Raw genomic sequence first — 18,101 nt, 5'->3', positions numbered from 1 at the left:
AAACGTTTAAATAATATTTAAAATTTTAATAAACAATTTTGTAGTGAATTTGTATAATATCCGATTATTCTCTTCCTGTGGATTTCTCTTGTATATTTTAATAATTTAAATTTCGATTTCCTTATTTTTGTAAAAATTTTTGTTGTGAAGTTTTGAAGAAATGAAGGTAAGTTTATATTATTTGAAATATTATTTAATATTTCTAATTTATTTAAATTATGAAATTGTTCAACTTTTCTAAATTTGTTTCTAAATAATTAGTCGTTAATTTGTGGTGTATTGGATCTGACGATTTGTGAAAAATTATAATTTAGCTGTATCGATTTTCATGATGATTGGAATCATATAATCATATTTATAAACAATTTTCTCGTGAGATTTACAAAATTAATGTGTCTTCCCTGCGCCTACACCATAACTAAGTATTATTAAATATACTGTAAAATCTGTAAAATTTATAAATATTAATTTATTGGTCCGCTCATCATGAAAATCTTCAAGACTATATTTCAGTAATTTAGAAATCGATAAAACCTAAAAGTATTACAAATCAACGATTAATAATGTAGAATTTAAAAACTACTTTTTATAATTGTATATCCACTTATACTCTTTTTTGTCATCCCAAAGGCCAACTTTTTTAGTTTTAAAAGTAAAATTTTGAGGGCATGTTGGTTTTATTATGCAGTAAACATACAAGAAGAATTTTTCGAACCCCCCCCCCCCCATTAAGGGCGTCAATAGGCAATGAAACATCGTATACAAAATACAAATTAAATAACTGTCAACTCAAAAAGAAATCCATATTTGCTCCGATGTCGCAGTAACTACGGATATTTAACGCAATAAAACTTTTACAAAATTATTTTTTGGTTCATCTTTTATTTATATAAGAATGACTTATTGCAAAATTTCAGCTAGTAACTGGTTTCTGATTTTATACCAGAAAGCTTCGCGTTTTGTTGTAACTCATTTGGGAAAACTCTTCAAAAATATGATCCAATTTTAAGATTTTATATTCCATATAGGATATGGTAACAAAATTTTGCACAATATATAAAATAACGTTTTGAGCCTACTTCAAAATGTTAGAGAAAACAGAATTAATTATAAGAAATTCTTCGTTCTGACTCCAATTGTCAATTCCATAAAAAAGCGATAATCTTTTCCAAGATTATTTATTTTCGAAATCCTATTTATTCTATGCATTCATTAGCTATGTTTATATTGGTAGATTAATGTTTAAATTAATTACTAAAAATATCTTCAACTAATTACTGAGTCATTTCCACAAATTCAACATTTCCATATTTATTCGATTTTCAAAAGTAAAATTTATTATTATTTATCTTATTTATTTATTGAAAATGAATAAAAATACAAAAACTTGATAGACTTTTCTCATTTATTATTGGATTACAATTATCGGAAACAATGAAAAAAGATTTTCCATATAATTGCTTTTCATTTTTAAAGAAATTTTGTATTTAAATCACACATAGATTGAATTTCTAACAATAAAAAATGAAATTATGTTTATTTATCGAAAATGTTTATAAAATTTTAAGGTACCTACGTGATACCTGATATTCGATAGTTTGTATATAATTAAAATTTAATGTCGAAAATGTATAATCAATAATTTTGATTGTATACTTTTATAAGCAAAAATTTTCAACTTATTAAGTAAAATGAATATTTATTTATATTGAGTTTAATATGTGCTATTAAAATTTTATTATAATAATAAATAGATTTAATGAAAGTTTATAAATTTTTTAATTCTAAATTCGACAAGTTTTTGTTCGTATACAAAAATATAATTAATACAAGCATAATTACAGAGTGTTTCAAAATTATTTAGTAAGAGAAACATCAATAGTTGATCTTTACCTTTAAGTTAACACAAAAGTTTTTTTTTTACAAGCTTAAATTAACTCACTTTCTTGTTTGCATGGTTTTTCGACACAGAAAATGAATATATCTGAAAATTGAAATACTTTTTGGTCAAGTTTTTTCAATACAAACGTATTTTAAAAATTAAGGTACTTTTCAGTGAAACAGAATACTTTTCGGTGAAACTAAAATCGCAGGCCAATGTGTACATCAGATGAAAATACTATATTACGATTCACTAAAAAATAAATAAAGTAGAAATATCGTGAAAAAAATGATTGGCTGATTCTTCACCTGTCTCGCTTTAAATCTTCATAACCAGTGATGAATTTAGAAAACAAATTTCCGCAGTTCGGTACCCACAAAATTTTAATTCTTAGACGGTCAGGACACTGCATTCTATCACGTGTCAGGCAAAATAATTTTGAAGCTTGTTATAGGTACAATTAAAAAGTATCTGGACCATCTGAAAGGGAAGTTCCTGAAAAATATTTGAAAGGAAAAAGTTGTAAGACGCAATCTTAACATTCAAACCATTCAATTTTTTTCAACCAAAAAATTTATAATATAATTTACAAAAATGCAAATGGCATATACCCATCGTTTCAATTGTACTCAAAATTATGTTTGAAGCTGTTAGTTTATTAAACTGATTTTATAATATTGATTCTAAATTAATTATATTTATATTAAAGAATATGTGATTTATATTAAGATATATTATTAAGTAAATTATTACTTTTAGTTTTATATATCGTGTAAAGACATAAATATATACGAAAACTAAATATAATAAGAAAAATATTTGATTCAGCAAACAAATCACCCGTTATATATTTCCGAACAGAGTTGTAATTCAGGCAATTTTATGTATTTTTATTGTATAAGTTGTGCTAATTTTTTTGAATAAATATATTTTAATATTTAACAATTTACTATTTAAAAAATTAATAAAAAATTATTGTTTTTGGTGCAGGGGCAGGGAAGTATGTAAGGAATAATAATTTTAACTTTTAGATATAAAGCTAACGTTTTTTTTTTTTGGTTGGTTTTATTTGGGTGTGTTTTTGGTAGCCCATTGAGCAAGAATAATTTTTAAAGAAGAAAAAAATTTGTAAATGCACATCCAGGTTTAAATAGATAATATATAGTTTCTTCTTATTCTAATAAACGAAAGCAAACTTCATTTTGTCTGACATGCGGCAAAACGATCCTAAACTTTGAAAATTAAAATTAACAAAAAGGCTCGGTTTATGAATTGTCGGATAAAATAATTTTTGTTTATTTTTAAATTATCTTTTTATCAGAAAAAAATACAGACAAAAATTCAATTTAAAATTTTCGTGTCCTCAAATTAAAAATTACGATTTATTCAATAAAGCTTTGTATTTTAATGTTATGTGACTTGAAGCTTTGTACTCTAAGCTCATTATTTTCTGTCACGTAAAATTAGTCAGAACCTATAGTAACATAATATAAGATTATATTCGCTTTAACATCCTATAACTCAAAAAATATTCCAAATATCTAAATACGGGTCTGATTAATTTTGTTATATAATTAGAAATCAATGAATATCGATAAATATTTATAATAATTAACACTTAAAACAATAATCAGGTGATATTCTTTACTGTAAACGTTCTTAAAAATTTTACAAACTTTTTTTAGTAATCAGCAAAAATCAATTATCACATGATATTGATCATGAATTTGTAACGTTATACGCAGATTTAAATTTTTGCAATAAGTATTAATAATTTTATATGAATTATTTTGTCATTTGATGACAAAACAATAAAAATGGTCCCAACTGTATCAATGGTGGAGGCAACGGGAAAACATACATTTAATTAGTGTGATTAGTGATGTAGATATAGTCTAAAATTTAAAAGTTTTTCACTTTATTACTAGCCAAATGTGACCTATAATGTATAAAATAACTTTTATTGCAACATAATTATAATAATAACTATATCTAGCAGATATCGGCCAAACCACGCTCTTAAAATATTCAGTTTATATGATCGTCAATGAACATCTAATTCCGAGTTTTTAATATTTAAAATATAATAATATCAATGTTTAGAATAGTTTCTTGCTTTTAAAAATGGGAATAGAATGATATTTCCCAAGCTCACTTTGACATTCAAAAGTTGGCTTGGTCTTAGGAAATATAACCATTTATCTTCCATAAATTTTTAATATTCTTTACTCTATATTTAATAACTTATTCTCTAAACAGAATTTGTAAGAAATATTCACAATATTCGTGATAAAAGCGTGAAAAAATCAACAAAAATTCTTGGAAATTCAAATATTTTGAATACTTTTAAGTCTATACACAAAAATTTTATCATTGATGTAATAATATTGCCTATATTTTTTTAATGAATCAAAACCATTTTTAATATGTATTTCTGCACTGATTTTTAGTATGTTTTGTTTGCTAGATAAAAGTTATATTGACGATTGGAATCAACAATATGCAGCATGCTTTTGAATCGCTGAATTTACAAAAATAATATTTAATAAGATTTACAAAAATTTAATACACTTCAGAAAAATTTTCCTAAATTAAAAATTCAATATTTATAATTTTTATAATATAGGTAATATAATATAAACAATAATAATTGATATTATTTATAAAAATATTTATTTTATATATTATAATATGCTCTATCACCATATTTAATAAATATTTTTAAGATAATTGTTTATAATATAAAAATTTTATTAATTTATTATTACTTATGGTAAAATTTAAATGAAATTGTTTATAAAAAAATTCCAAATTAAATTTTAAATGTTTATTATATAAAATAAATAATTAATCATTTTCATACAATTTTAGCAACTTCTATGTTCTAAAAGTTAAATAAAATTTGAAATTAGATCATAATTTGCGGTAGCCCAATTTTGTTTTATAATATTATCCAAGGGAAGATAGTTATTATACTTTTGTGTGTAATAAAAGATTGTATTTTTTAGTTAAACTTTCAATTCATACAAAGAGTATATGTTATGCCAAAAAATATTTTTATCCTGAAATTTTACTTAATTTTCAAATATAAAATATGCAAATAAGCCAATAAATAAAATGATTGTAAAAAAATATACAATTTTAAATTTTTCAAAAAAAATTGTTTGTTTTAGTCCAATTTTTTGAAAGTAATACCAGTTTACCATATATATTTAAGAACCGCAGTTTTTATGGGCTGGACCGAGAAATAAAAATGCGGTCCTCTCAATAACGCCCTTGATCAGTATTGTTGGGCGACCTAAAGACTATGCCTACTTAAATTATTAATTTATTGAAAATAATTCTAAAAAATATGCTATTCGAAAGAAAAACATTACCTCTGTTACGTGTAGTATTAATTACTACGTGTATTATATAATAATAATAGTTAATTTCATAATATTTGAACCTTGATATACGCGTTAATATTTTATATGATTTATTATTAATTTCATTTTATTCAGACTAACTACATCATTGGTACTTGGTGGTCTGCGATCTGTAATAAATAGTTTTTCAAATTCTTTTTGAATTCAACCTTTTATCTAACAAATAAATCCAATAAGTTATAACATAATAGAATGAATGCATCTTCTCATGTCCTTGAAGAAAACGATTAGTAATGATTAATAAAAATTGTTCTGGAATAAAAATGCAATATTTAGGTAGCTAATACGATGTGTTTAAAAAAAAATATACAATTAGATATTAACAACACTCAGATGGCACCTTTTGAAGAAAGTGGAAAACTAATTTTTAAGTTGTTCTCAAAAAAAAAAACAGCTATATCAATTTTGTTTGTAGCAACAAATTCGATATGTCTGTCTTTTAATACCTATATTTCAACTGAGCTACAAACTTTGCTATATAAAATCGAAAAAGCTTCTTAGCTTAAAGAAAATTAGTATCGGATTTCTTAACAAATATCGACCTTAAGCAGTGAACATATTATTAATAATATTAGATCAAGTCAATAACGAGTCGTGGAGTATATCACATATTATTAATAATATTAGATCAAGTCAATAACGAGTTGTGGAGTATATCACCTTTAGAAATCAAATCAATCTCTTTCCTACTAAATAAATTATTCAATCGGATCTCTTTGAAACCCAGCCAGAATCAAAATTGGAAAAAAATTGCATAATATGTTCAAGAGTTATCAATGGCATAACTACTGCCGATTTTAATGTGTTCCTTCGAGGACTCCACGCCCTTATCAATTTTACAAGAAGGTAAAAAAAGGATACTCTTTTGCGCACAAACTTATTTATTCGTATAATGCATATTTTTCCGATTTTTGTAGATTAAAAAGGCGTTATATACATTATTGATTACTAAAATCCCCCATGCGAAATTTTGTATTCGCAGGTACATTGGTTAGATTGGAAACTTCTTTGTTTTCAATAATGGTCAAAGAGCTCACCCTTTTTTTTCCAAAATACTTCTCAGGTAATTTTTGATCAGTTTTAATTTCGAAAAATATATTTTTGTGCTGGCTACTGTCACAGAAATAGTTAGAAACCACTGCACGAAGAAAAATTTTGGATTCAGGTATTCAATTTTATGCTATTCCCTTTAGAGCCACCGTTTCTTACTGTGCAGAGCTACCATGGCTGATCAACTTATATAGCCTTTAAAGAGAGTATTCAAGCATATCGAAATGTAAAAAATTGCGTTTTTAATGATGAAAACAATAATATTTCGATCAGCAAGTTAATAGGTATAATCTTTGGTAAATGTATTTCTTCAATAATGATGTATTGGAAGTAAAAACTGTCAAAAATATTAATGCCATGTTATGATCCTAAAGACGAACTTTTGAATATGACGAATGATAACAACTTTCATATATTTATTTGTTATTGTATCTACTATGCTGTATATTCTTAGGTTATTGTAAACGATATCTATACGATACGATAAAGTAAATACATTAAAATATAATACCTGCACTAGACCGGTTTAATCTTACATACTCGAAACAAACTAAGGTCTAATAATTTTTTACAGGAATTTCTATAGGCATTTTTGAGTAATTAATATTATTGCTTGTTAAATCCAATGACCATTGGTCGCTATAGCCAAAATTTCGCTATAACCGATGTTGTTATAGCCGATCGATACATTCATATATGTGTTTTTATAGGGATTTAGTCAGGATCTTCCAATTTTGTCCGCGTAATCGCTTCGATATTATAACCGATTTTAAACTGGAACTTTTCTTTGCTCCGGAATAAACCCCTTTTGTAAACGATTTTTGGCAAAATTTTGACAACATCTCAAAAGCAAAAGAACCAACCGTCAAATGGATACCATTTTTGTAAATTTTTGGTGGAAATTACTCTAGGACATGGCTTTTATCAAAATCGGAGGTTTAAAAAATTTCCCGATTTTTTTGCAATTTTCTTCAAGGTACTTATAAAAATCAAAAAACACACACAAAAATTTGATTAAAAAAATACAAAAATCGGGTTGAGTTGTTTTTAAGATGTTACCTAAAATATGTTTGAACAACTTTTATTTCAGACCATTCCGAGAATATCTAAAATATATTCATCCAATATTCAAATGACCGGAAATGATACGTTTTCTGGCCATTTTAATAGCGTATTCAGGACCCTAAAAGTGAGATTGAGTTCGTGAATGAGAAACATAAGTCAATTGGGTCTTGAATTCGTAGGACCCATCTTGTAAACCGTTAGAGATAGAACAAAAGTTAAGGTGTGACAAATGATCCTCATAAAAAATAAACCACATTTTTTCGTAAACATCACTGTTTACCCGTGAAGGCGTACCGTATATATGTACGTGTTTGTTTATAGCAAATAATATGTACACTGAAGAAGTGATAAGAAGGATAGGTACTGTTATTATTTTATGTGTCAGGGTGGCTATCTTTCTTTACTTACATGAAATTTCAACAATCACTCAGTCAATTAATTTTTTCCTCTTGTTATAGATAGGAAACGTTTTTATACAAAACATTTTTTTTTATTTAATAGAATAAAACGTAATATTTTGCTAGTATTAATCTAGATTAGTTTCAATAGCTTTACGTCGGTATATATCTATATATTTTAAGTGGAATAACTTATCTATAAGTTAAAAAGCTATAAGATACATAATAATATCTATATATCACCTGGGCAGGTGTAAACTGCATCACTCACTTAATATATTAAATATTATGTTCATATGTCTTCTTCATACAAACCTAGTGATCGTTGTTGGGTTCTTCATATGATGTTTGAATACGAAAAACAAAAAATGCATCAATAATATAATAAGAAACCTCTTCATCTCAGTTTATTTAATGTTTTGCAACTAAAATAATAAACCATTGTAATTAAATCAGAAAAACCGGCTAGATTTACTATAAGGTTTTAGTTATTTCAATTTTTTTGATAATCTCAATTCAGCTATGAGGAAAAATTTGAATAAAGTATGTTTCTTTTTAAAACAATTATTCAATTTGATAAAAAAAGGATCATAAAAGTGAAGTCAAGAAACAGCGCATCGAAAAATCTTGCATTGCGGGCCATTTTTAAGTACAGAACACAAAAGTCTTCCTGCAAAATTAGTTAAATCTGTAAGGTATTACAACAGTTTAGATGCTTACGAATGCATTTTCATCCACACGGGGGAAAATAAGACTCTCAACTAGGATAAAAGTTCCATGTCTGAATCTGAATTGAAAAAAAAGAACATCTGTTAAAAGTGAACCCATTAAACAAGTCTCGTCAGTTATAGCGAACTTACCCACACTCCTTTCACAAACGGTACCAAATTTTAATCCAACTCACAGATGTTAATTGCGGTCGATAAAGAAGTTTTTCAAACCCACTAAATAATTTATGTTACTATAATTTGTTGGTAATGTATTACATATTTACTTTGTCACTTTGTAAAAAATGTTTGTAATGTGTTATATTAATAAATTTAGCTACTGACGATGGTTGCGTTGCAATTGAAATATCGATATTTAGCGAAATATAAGTCTGTTGTATGTTTTTTAATTATATTTTATTTCGAGTATCGTGGTATTTATTTCAATAACTATGTCTCAACTTGAAGTAAAAAAAAAAATCATCCTCTTTTTAACTGTTATTACGCAAGCAATTAGGCATGTTATTATGTAAGACTGTTTGAATTAAGAATATTGTTTAAAATAGACTTTTTTTTAGCTACAGAACAATAAAAGTGTAAAAACATAAATTCAAGAAATAATAAATCTTTGTATAATCCTTTTACAACGGTTTTTCTCTTCTACAATAAACATAACAACATACCTAAGTACAAATATTTTAATCACATAATATAACCCTAACTGAGATTTCCGATTTATTTTAAAAGTCAAACATTTTGATGACTTCACATTAGCTCTTCAATCTTCACTCAAACAGAAATATCAATACTTGTTATAACTGTGATAAATCGCTAAACATATATTTTATTTATTAAAATTATTTATATATTTTATAAATATTTTTTATTTTTTACATAATAAAAATAATTTTCAAAATAAATTGTTTATCATAAATTCTTAAAAACTGAAATATAATGATTTTTCAATTGTAGTCAAACAGTTGAAGCGATAAATTTTTTAACTCTTCCTTGTCTGCTTGTCTGCCGAAAAAACTTTGTATAGGAAATTTCATGGGAAACCTTTTCCAGTGAAATATTATTGTAGTAATGGACGATTTTTTTCATTATATTGTGTTTATTGGTTGAATGTAGATTTGATTTTTCTTACATGTGACATTTTTTGCCAAATAATATCCTACCAAATTTTTAATTTACAAGCAAAGGGAGTATATTAAAAATTTTCATTTTATGAACTCCCGAATTAAAAAAAAAGGAGTGTAATAAGTTTGACCGCTATGACTGTGTATCTGGCTGTGGCATCGTAGCGCCTAAACGGATAAACCAATTTTAATTTTTTTGGTAATTTAATGGAGAGTGTTCTTAGCTTAGTTTCAAGTGCGTGTTTAGGTTTCTGTACTTGGCGTACAAAATTGGCGATGATCTTCAAAATCGATTCAGTTTGGTAAAGCCATGACACATAATTTAAAAATTACTATGGAAATGAATGGTCAAATATACCTGACTCAATTCATTTCAAAAAGTGAAATGGTAAAATAACTAGGTAATTCATAAGAACAAAGTCACTCAAATATTTCAATTTCAATTAAAATATTTTCAAAAATTTGTTCCAAAAAATGATAGCTCTCTATGTATTCTTTTCATCTCATATGATGTCCTTCACTTTCACTTTGATATTGATTTCAGAAGGAGTGTTATAAGCTTCAAGTATTTATCTGGGCGTCTGTGTGTTTCTCATTGGAATCGTAACCCCAAAACGGTCGAACCGACTTAATTGAGAACATATTATAGCCATGTTTCATAAAAATCGATATACAAGGAATAAATCGCATTTGTCGGGGGTTTTTTAAATTTTGTAAGTTTCATTTGTGGATTGGTGTTTAATGTTAAACAAAATTTTTAATAAAAAATACTTTTTAAGGGGCAAGCTTTTATTGCACTAAAAAGTAGAAAATAGTTTTATGTATGAGTCACTCATACCCGACTATTAGTAAAAGCATGAGGCGCTTAATATCAAAAATGAATCGAAAAATAATTAGACATGTGGAGTATATGCGGCGTTCCGATTCATTTTTGATATTTTCAGCGGAGCCCCTCAAGCTTTTACAAATAATCGAGTATGAGTGACTAATAGATAAAATTATTTTCTACTTTCTAGTACAATAAAATCTTGTCCCTTTTTTATTAAACATTTACAAGTACTATTTATTAAAAATTTTAATTTAAGAATAAAGAAAATGTATATCAATATACCAAATATGGTGAAAGCGATGGGAAAATCAGGACGCCACAACCTTACCATGATTTGATTACAGGCAGACAACGGTACAGGTGAAACTAAATAAAAGCTTGTAATTAGAAGAAGCCATTCAAGAAGAACCGCCTAAACTAACTTTTTAAATTTTTTTATTTGAAAATGGCAAATATTTTTCTTAGATACCAAAACAAAACGCGTACAATTTTTACGATTCCTATAAATCCCGTACTCTCTTGTGCCATCATTAAAAACATTCCCTATTGCATATACCTTTACGACTCAGAGAAGTCATATTTGATTTAATTTACCGGGAACAAGTGAATTAGTATCATTCAAGGATTTTCAAAAAGCAATAATAACGAAAGCGATTCAGAAAGCAATGGATACCTCTTTGACTATACAGTTGATTTGTAGTTCGAATACATTTTTTGAACTTATTAACATATTTTATGTATTTATTTAGAAAATTATTTTATTTTGATTGATTTGAAAAAATTCTTTTCATAAAAAATAATAAATTTAAAAAAACAAAAAGCCGCATAAGAAACTAGAGTGATACCCACCTGCTTCGCTGGGTTTAAAAGTAAAGATTGATAAAGATTACTCTCGCTTATCCCTTTTCTATAACACTCGTAATAATGGTAAGGATTGTTTTACACAGGTAAAATATATGTATGGTTGTCATTGAGTATATCAGAAAAGATGGCCGTGAAATATTTTATATTGACTATTTTTACAGAAATCTGTAATTTATGGTAATGTCAAATTAAAATAATTTTTAACTTTTTTTTAATTTTTTATTAATATTTCTTTATAAATTAGATCTCATGTGTTATTCTGATATATCAGCTATATTGTTGTACAGTTTCATTAAAAACCATTCGCTAGTTTTTGCGTGACAGCGTAAGAAACAAACAAACGTGCCTACTTTCGCATTTATAATATTTAGAGATGAATTGAAAAAAAACTTATGAATCTCTGATAATATCCCTGAATGTCAATTTGCAATCGAAGATTTTCATGTTTTCAAAATAGAGAGAAAAGATAAGAAATTCTGGTAAGTCTTTAACATTCATAATTTAATGAAAACCAATAAACATGCGGTGATTATACAAAATGTTTTGTATAAAGACAGAAGTTATTAAGCAACTTAGACGGTTTGACCGTTTGGTGAAATGTGTATCAGCACAACAAAAGTTTTATCCAAAAACTTCTTGCTGCATTAGTATGCGTTAAACTTTACACACTCTAAAAAATAAATTAAAATTTTTAACATTTTTGAATGAATTCAAACATTTTTCTATAACAACGATTAAAAAACTATCCAAAATTTATTATATTAAATTTGTGGCAACGCAATTCAATGAATTCAATAAAAAAAAACTTTAAAAAAAAAAAACTCAAAATCAACAAAAAACGATCGATCATTTTTTTGAAAAAAAAAAAAAAATCATATATGAAAAAAAAAAATTCAATTCGAATCTGAAATCTTTTTTCAAATGTTTGTGAATGCGCTTGTAAAGAATGGGATATTAAAGGGGGGAAATAATATAATAATTCTAGAATATAAATCATCTATCATTCTCCATTACACAAATAATAATCTTCGCTTCGGTGTAGAGTCTGTGTAGAGTTATAGGTACACATGTAGATATTATTTTATAAAGCCGCGACTCATCTGACGGCGGTGTATAATATAGTGAGGAGGACGACGGCTTCAGAAGCACTAGAAGAAACAGCGGTCAAGTCACTAACCGATCTGAAGAATTTCTTCTTCTTGTGAAGGGTAAACTGTTGTTTCTTAATAATAATATAAGTATCTTAAATCACTCGTTCCTTGAAAGTTTTTGCTGTCTATGAACTCTAAGAAGACAAAAGACTCACAAGAGAAGAAACCAAATGGCAAGTTGCCCATGTACTTTTGTTTCAAAGTAAAATAGAAATATAATTTTTAGTGCAAAAATAAAATTGTATGTTTTGCCATCCATATATCTTGGATCAAAACAACGTCTTGTACCAGTGATCAGTCAAAATTGGAACAAAATGCGGAGTTTTGTGCCCTGTGTTGTCATCATGAACATACCCCGAGTTCGTGAAATAATTAGTTGAAGTTGTTACTGGTCGCTCAGAGAACTGCAGTTAATGTAGCTTTTGTTTTGTGCAGTTAAGACCACGATTACATCTAATCTCCATTGAACATAACTATTGCTTAATTTAGAATAGAATGGCCTTAGACTAAAGCTCTCTACAGCTTTCCTTAGTGCGTTTGACAATTTTAGTGTGAAGAGAAATTTAACGGTTAATAAAAATAGCGTGTAGGCTTTTAAAACATCTACTCAAGCTGTAATGTGCATGTTCTACAAACAAGGATTTTGATTTTCAATCGGATTTCCTCCAAAAATGGCATTCCCTAGAGTAAACTGTATGTAAAGACTGCAAATTGATACATTCGTTTGAATTATTCTCTATTTATATATCAATGTACACGATCTATGGTACCTTAGCATCCGATTCATGGTACATTAACGTCTTGTACCATAAATGTTTAATATTCAAATTTGTCTATTGTTATATAACATTCAAAACACATGTAAATGTGAATCAAGGTACAATACTTTCCCCTTTGCATATGTACATAAAAAGCTATCATCAATGTGATTTATGATTGAATTTATAACAAAAATTAATATCAATTTTAATATCTTATGGATAACACAAATGAAAACATTTGTTTTTACAGACAATATTATTAATTTATTATATTTTTATTTATTTTATTTTAATATTTTTTTTTAATTATTATTATTTATTTTAAAAATGACCTTAAGATGGGACGAGTCGAGTCTAGACCGTGAAATAGGTCATTTTGAGAATTTGTATTATTTATTGCAGCAATCATAAAATAATGTTTCGTGATAATTGGAATGAAATATGATATAATATATCGTATAGAAAAAAATATGATATTTTACCAATAGCTGAGAACTTCTTTTTGAGAATATATTTCTTGCATTTTTTATCCAAAACTGAAATTTGTCGGAAAAAAATCAAGTTTTGATTTTTATAATTTGCAATAAGTAAACTAAACCTTAATTTGTGAATGGTTTTTCGGAAAACCTAAAAATCTGAAATTTTTTATGAAAATTGCGGGAAAAATTTGTTTGGCAATATTCTTGACCTTTCGAAAATTATAAAAAACTGACAATTCTGCTACAATTTCCCAATATTAATGAAAATCTTAGTATGGTAATTTTGGCTAAAAAATCATAAAATCGCATTTATTTTTATCTTATCGATTGTCCGTTCTTTTCAAAATATCCCGTTGTTAGTTCCTTGGTATTTTAATTTAAAGCCCTGTAGCATCGTACTGACCGAGTTAGTCTAAAATTTAGTTTTCATAAAAATGAGGAGAAAATTCTTATCGAAAATTTATTTTGTTCTTGGGGATACAAAAAATTAGACAAATATGCATACAAATTTTTGGATTTCACCTTAATAAGGCAATTTTGCTAAAAAAATCGAATACGTTATTATACAGATAATATTTCGGGAAACATTAACCGGAACGAATTTTAGCTAATGACTTTGCGAGGTTCAAAGTGGCTATAAACTAATTATGATTTTTTTTTATTAATTTAATAATTTTACCAAAAAATTTCGAAAATCTAACTAATATGCCTCATCGCCAAAATTTTTGTGCACATATGTTGAGAGTTTAAGTTTAGAAATTCAAGTTTAAAAGTCATGTTTAGAAGTTAAGTTTAGAAGTCAAGTTTAGAAGTCAACAAACATATTTTCGGCTACCTACATATTTTCGGGAGTTTTTTTTTTATTAAATCAGTGGTGATAGCAACTCAACTCCAAATTTTTTACGTTTTACAAAATAAATGTGTGTCAGGACCTTTTAATTTCGTCGTTTCGTAATTCCGATCATGTGAAATCCAGTAAAAAAACTAACATCCTTGAAATTTTAAAATCTCAATTCAAATTAGTTGATAGTGTTCTCTACTTTATTGCTTTCGTTTTCCAGATTCTCTCCAAATCAAGAAATTATACATTTCCAAATTGGGAAATGTATAATTTCTTTACTTTCCATATTCTTTAAATTTTACAAAATAAAAAGTAGTTAACTGATTTTTTTTCCAGAAAAATTGGGTCATTAACTAATAAAATATTTTATAAACACTTATACAAAATATTCTAATTAAATTATTATTTTCATGTATCAATTTAAATAAACATTAATTAAATTATACAAAAAAATAATTAAAATAACTAAAAATAAAAATCTCAATTATTATTAAGTATATTAATAAATATTACCTATTGATCGAACATTTAAAAATCATTTGTTCCGCACTAATATATTAAAAAATCGAGAAAAAAACTAAACAATATAGAATAAAAATAAAACAAAAAGAAAAAAAAACTATCTCCTTGAAATTACAAAATCTTAACGCAAATTAATTGATGTAATATCTTTTCTCACCTATTATTTTTATATCTATTCATAAATATATGGTCTAGAATACTCATGTAACCTCTATATACAAATATAGATTATCTTACTTGATTTAAGAGGATAGCTGTATATTTCTAAATTTTAGTGACATCTACAAGTGTTTAACATTTTTAAGAAAAGCTATACTAACTCCAAAAATATTAATCCAAAGCCTTTTTCGAGTTCTTACAATTGGAGTTTGTCAAATGGGTATATGATATTTGGTTTTACAATATATGATCTGATCAAAGTAATTTGTATATTTTAAAATCAATATACCTGAATAAAATATATCAAATTTTATAATACGAAAATTTACAAATATTTTGATCTTGAAGTTTAACCATCGATAGCGCCGGATTTAACTCTGATTCTCTGAGTTTTTATAGGTAATGGTGCGCTAGTTGTTCATTTTATATTAGTTTTTTATTTGAAGTTAACTAGATTCAATTTTAAGATTATACTTTAGTGGCTGAAATACTGTTTACTTGACTCTTTAATCGCGAACTTAATGATAATATATTTTTAAATTGAATTGACGATTGACAAGTAACAAGTTATTTTTATCCCATAAAACATAAATTTTGTCATAAGTTTAATATAACCGATGCGCTTTCTGTGCTTATGCCATATTCCAGTAAATACTTGCCACAATAACTTAATAAAAGTGAAATTTGCAAAATTTAAAAAACCCCCGAAAAAAGTTTTCGGGTATAGAAGCCTAAACTCTCCATTAAATTACGTTTTCCCTTAAAGCATTTTGAAGGTCGCCGCAAATTTTTTAGTTTTTTTCGAGTGCGGAACCCTAAACTCGCACTTGTAATATAACTAAGAACTGCACTCTCCGTTAAATTACCTTGCAATCGAAACCAAAAAAAATAAAATCGGTTCATCTGTTTAGGTGCTACGATGTCATAGACAGACAGACACAAACACATAGCGGTCAAACTTATAACACCCCTTTTTTTAGTTCGGGGGTTAAAAATAGAATTTACTGGATTAATGACTTTATAATGCATCAAGAATATTGTTTTTCGTCAGTATGGTAAATAAAAAAGGATTATTATCACAGATTATGGTTAGGAAGTGCATAATCTGTAAATAGAAAATATCCCTGTGTATATTGGATAACTCCACCTGTGTTGAGTAACCCCAAGCTATACCGGACCTGGATACAAGTAACCCATAGTTTCTATTCTGTCCTGCGTCGAGACCGATCGATAAGTATCCCCTAAGTCTTCGTAAGCCCCACAGTATCCCCAAAGTCAGCCTTGGAAGCTGTAGTGCGAAGTCAGTTAACACACAGGCTTCTTGGTTTAATGGATTTTCCTTCCCATTCGCATTATTTTTACTGCGGGAATATTCTACTACTACTGCTCTCATATATGTCTCATATCAATAACAAATACATATATGGAAACCAAGGTTACTTTAATTTAAATTTATATCAATCAAATCAGTTCGACAATTTCCATCAACTTAATAAAATCGACATCAAACATATTAAAATATAAAATAATTTGTAATATTTATTACGTTTACAAACTCTATATAGAGGTAAAAGATATCAATAGATTCTTATAGATCCATTAAATTTTTAATTACTTTAGCGGCCAATCGATTAATAATTTCACTGTGCATAGTGTAACCAATATTATATCGATTAATAAAAAAACATTAAGGTGATGATGGTTTTAAGAGAGACAACGGCGGTGTATCACACCTTTGGGGCACGCGGCGCTGTCTTTAAAACAGCGTTCTATAATATACCTTTTAATAAAAAAAAAGCGGCCCTATATATACATTCATACTATCTATATATAGTACCTATATTGATGACGGCCCAGAAACAAAAACCACCCGCTGCGTGCCAGAAATATGCACTGCGGGAAACTTATAATAGAGGTGGTTTATTATTATCAAGATTCTTTTGCACATTTCATGTCAAAACCTTCTAATATCTCTTATATTGGTTTGGAAATATTTATAGTAATTAAAGGTGATATTAAACTTATTAATATACGTATTCTATATTAAAGATTCTTTAGTGAAATCGAAGTTAATCAATGTGAAATTAAAAGATAACGAAAATAATTATCATCAATCAGAAGGTAATCGGAAAAAATAGACCCTAAAAATAGAATAGAAAACTTTATGGACTCGGAGTATTTTTGAAATTGCGAGTTGCTTGGGTTGAGTTTGTCAAATATAGAGGAATTATTTGGATTCTGAAATTATTAGCCCTTGCGTTCAAAAATGGAACACTCTTACAAAAAATTATTTCGGTCTTTTTTAGGTCTATTTCTTCCTAAATTCCAATCAAGATCCTTATACAGTTCAAGTGCATATTCAAAGTAACCGTTGCCTCGTCTATCTATCATCAATTTTTGAAGCTGCTGAAGGGAGCCAAATTTTTAAATCCATGTCTGTAATGTTTTTGGGAAAAAAACTTGTATAGAGATTAAGGTTTGTTCTCTTATCTTCGTCCCTGGATATTTTTAAAAGTTTTATATCTGAAGTTCTAAACGTTAGTATATCAATACTAACCAAGTTAATTGTTTAAATACTAAGTAACAGATTAAATTGGTTTGTTTAAATTCTGTATGCCTATCTTGAATTGTGTTTTATGTAACAATGTAAATGAAAACGAATCAAAAGTTAAGATCATATAAAACCATTTTTATAAAATATAATTTTTGTCACATTTCATGCATATAATTTAATAATTCACGCCCTTTTTTTGCAAGATTTACTTTAAAAACCACTTTTCATTGTCTGTATTATTTATAAAATAGTCACATATTATATTTATATAA

The sequence above is a fragment of the Chrysoperla carnea genome, chromosome 3, assembly GCF_905475395.1.
Source record: "Chrysoperla carnea chromosome 3, inChrCarn1.1, whole genome shotgun sequence".
NCBI lineage: Eukaryota > Metazoa > Arthropoda > Insecta > Neuroptera > Chrysopidae > Chrysoperla > Chrysoperla carnea.
This window is presented reverse-complemented; position numbering follows the sequence as displayed.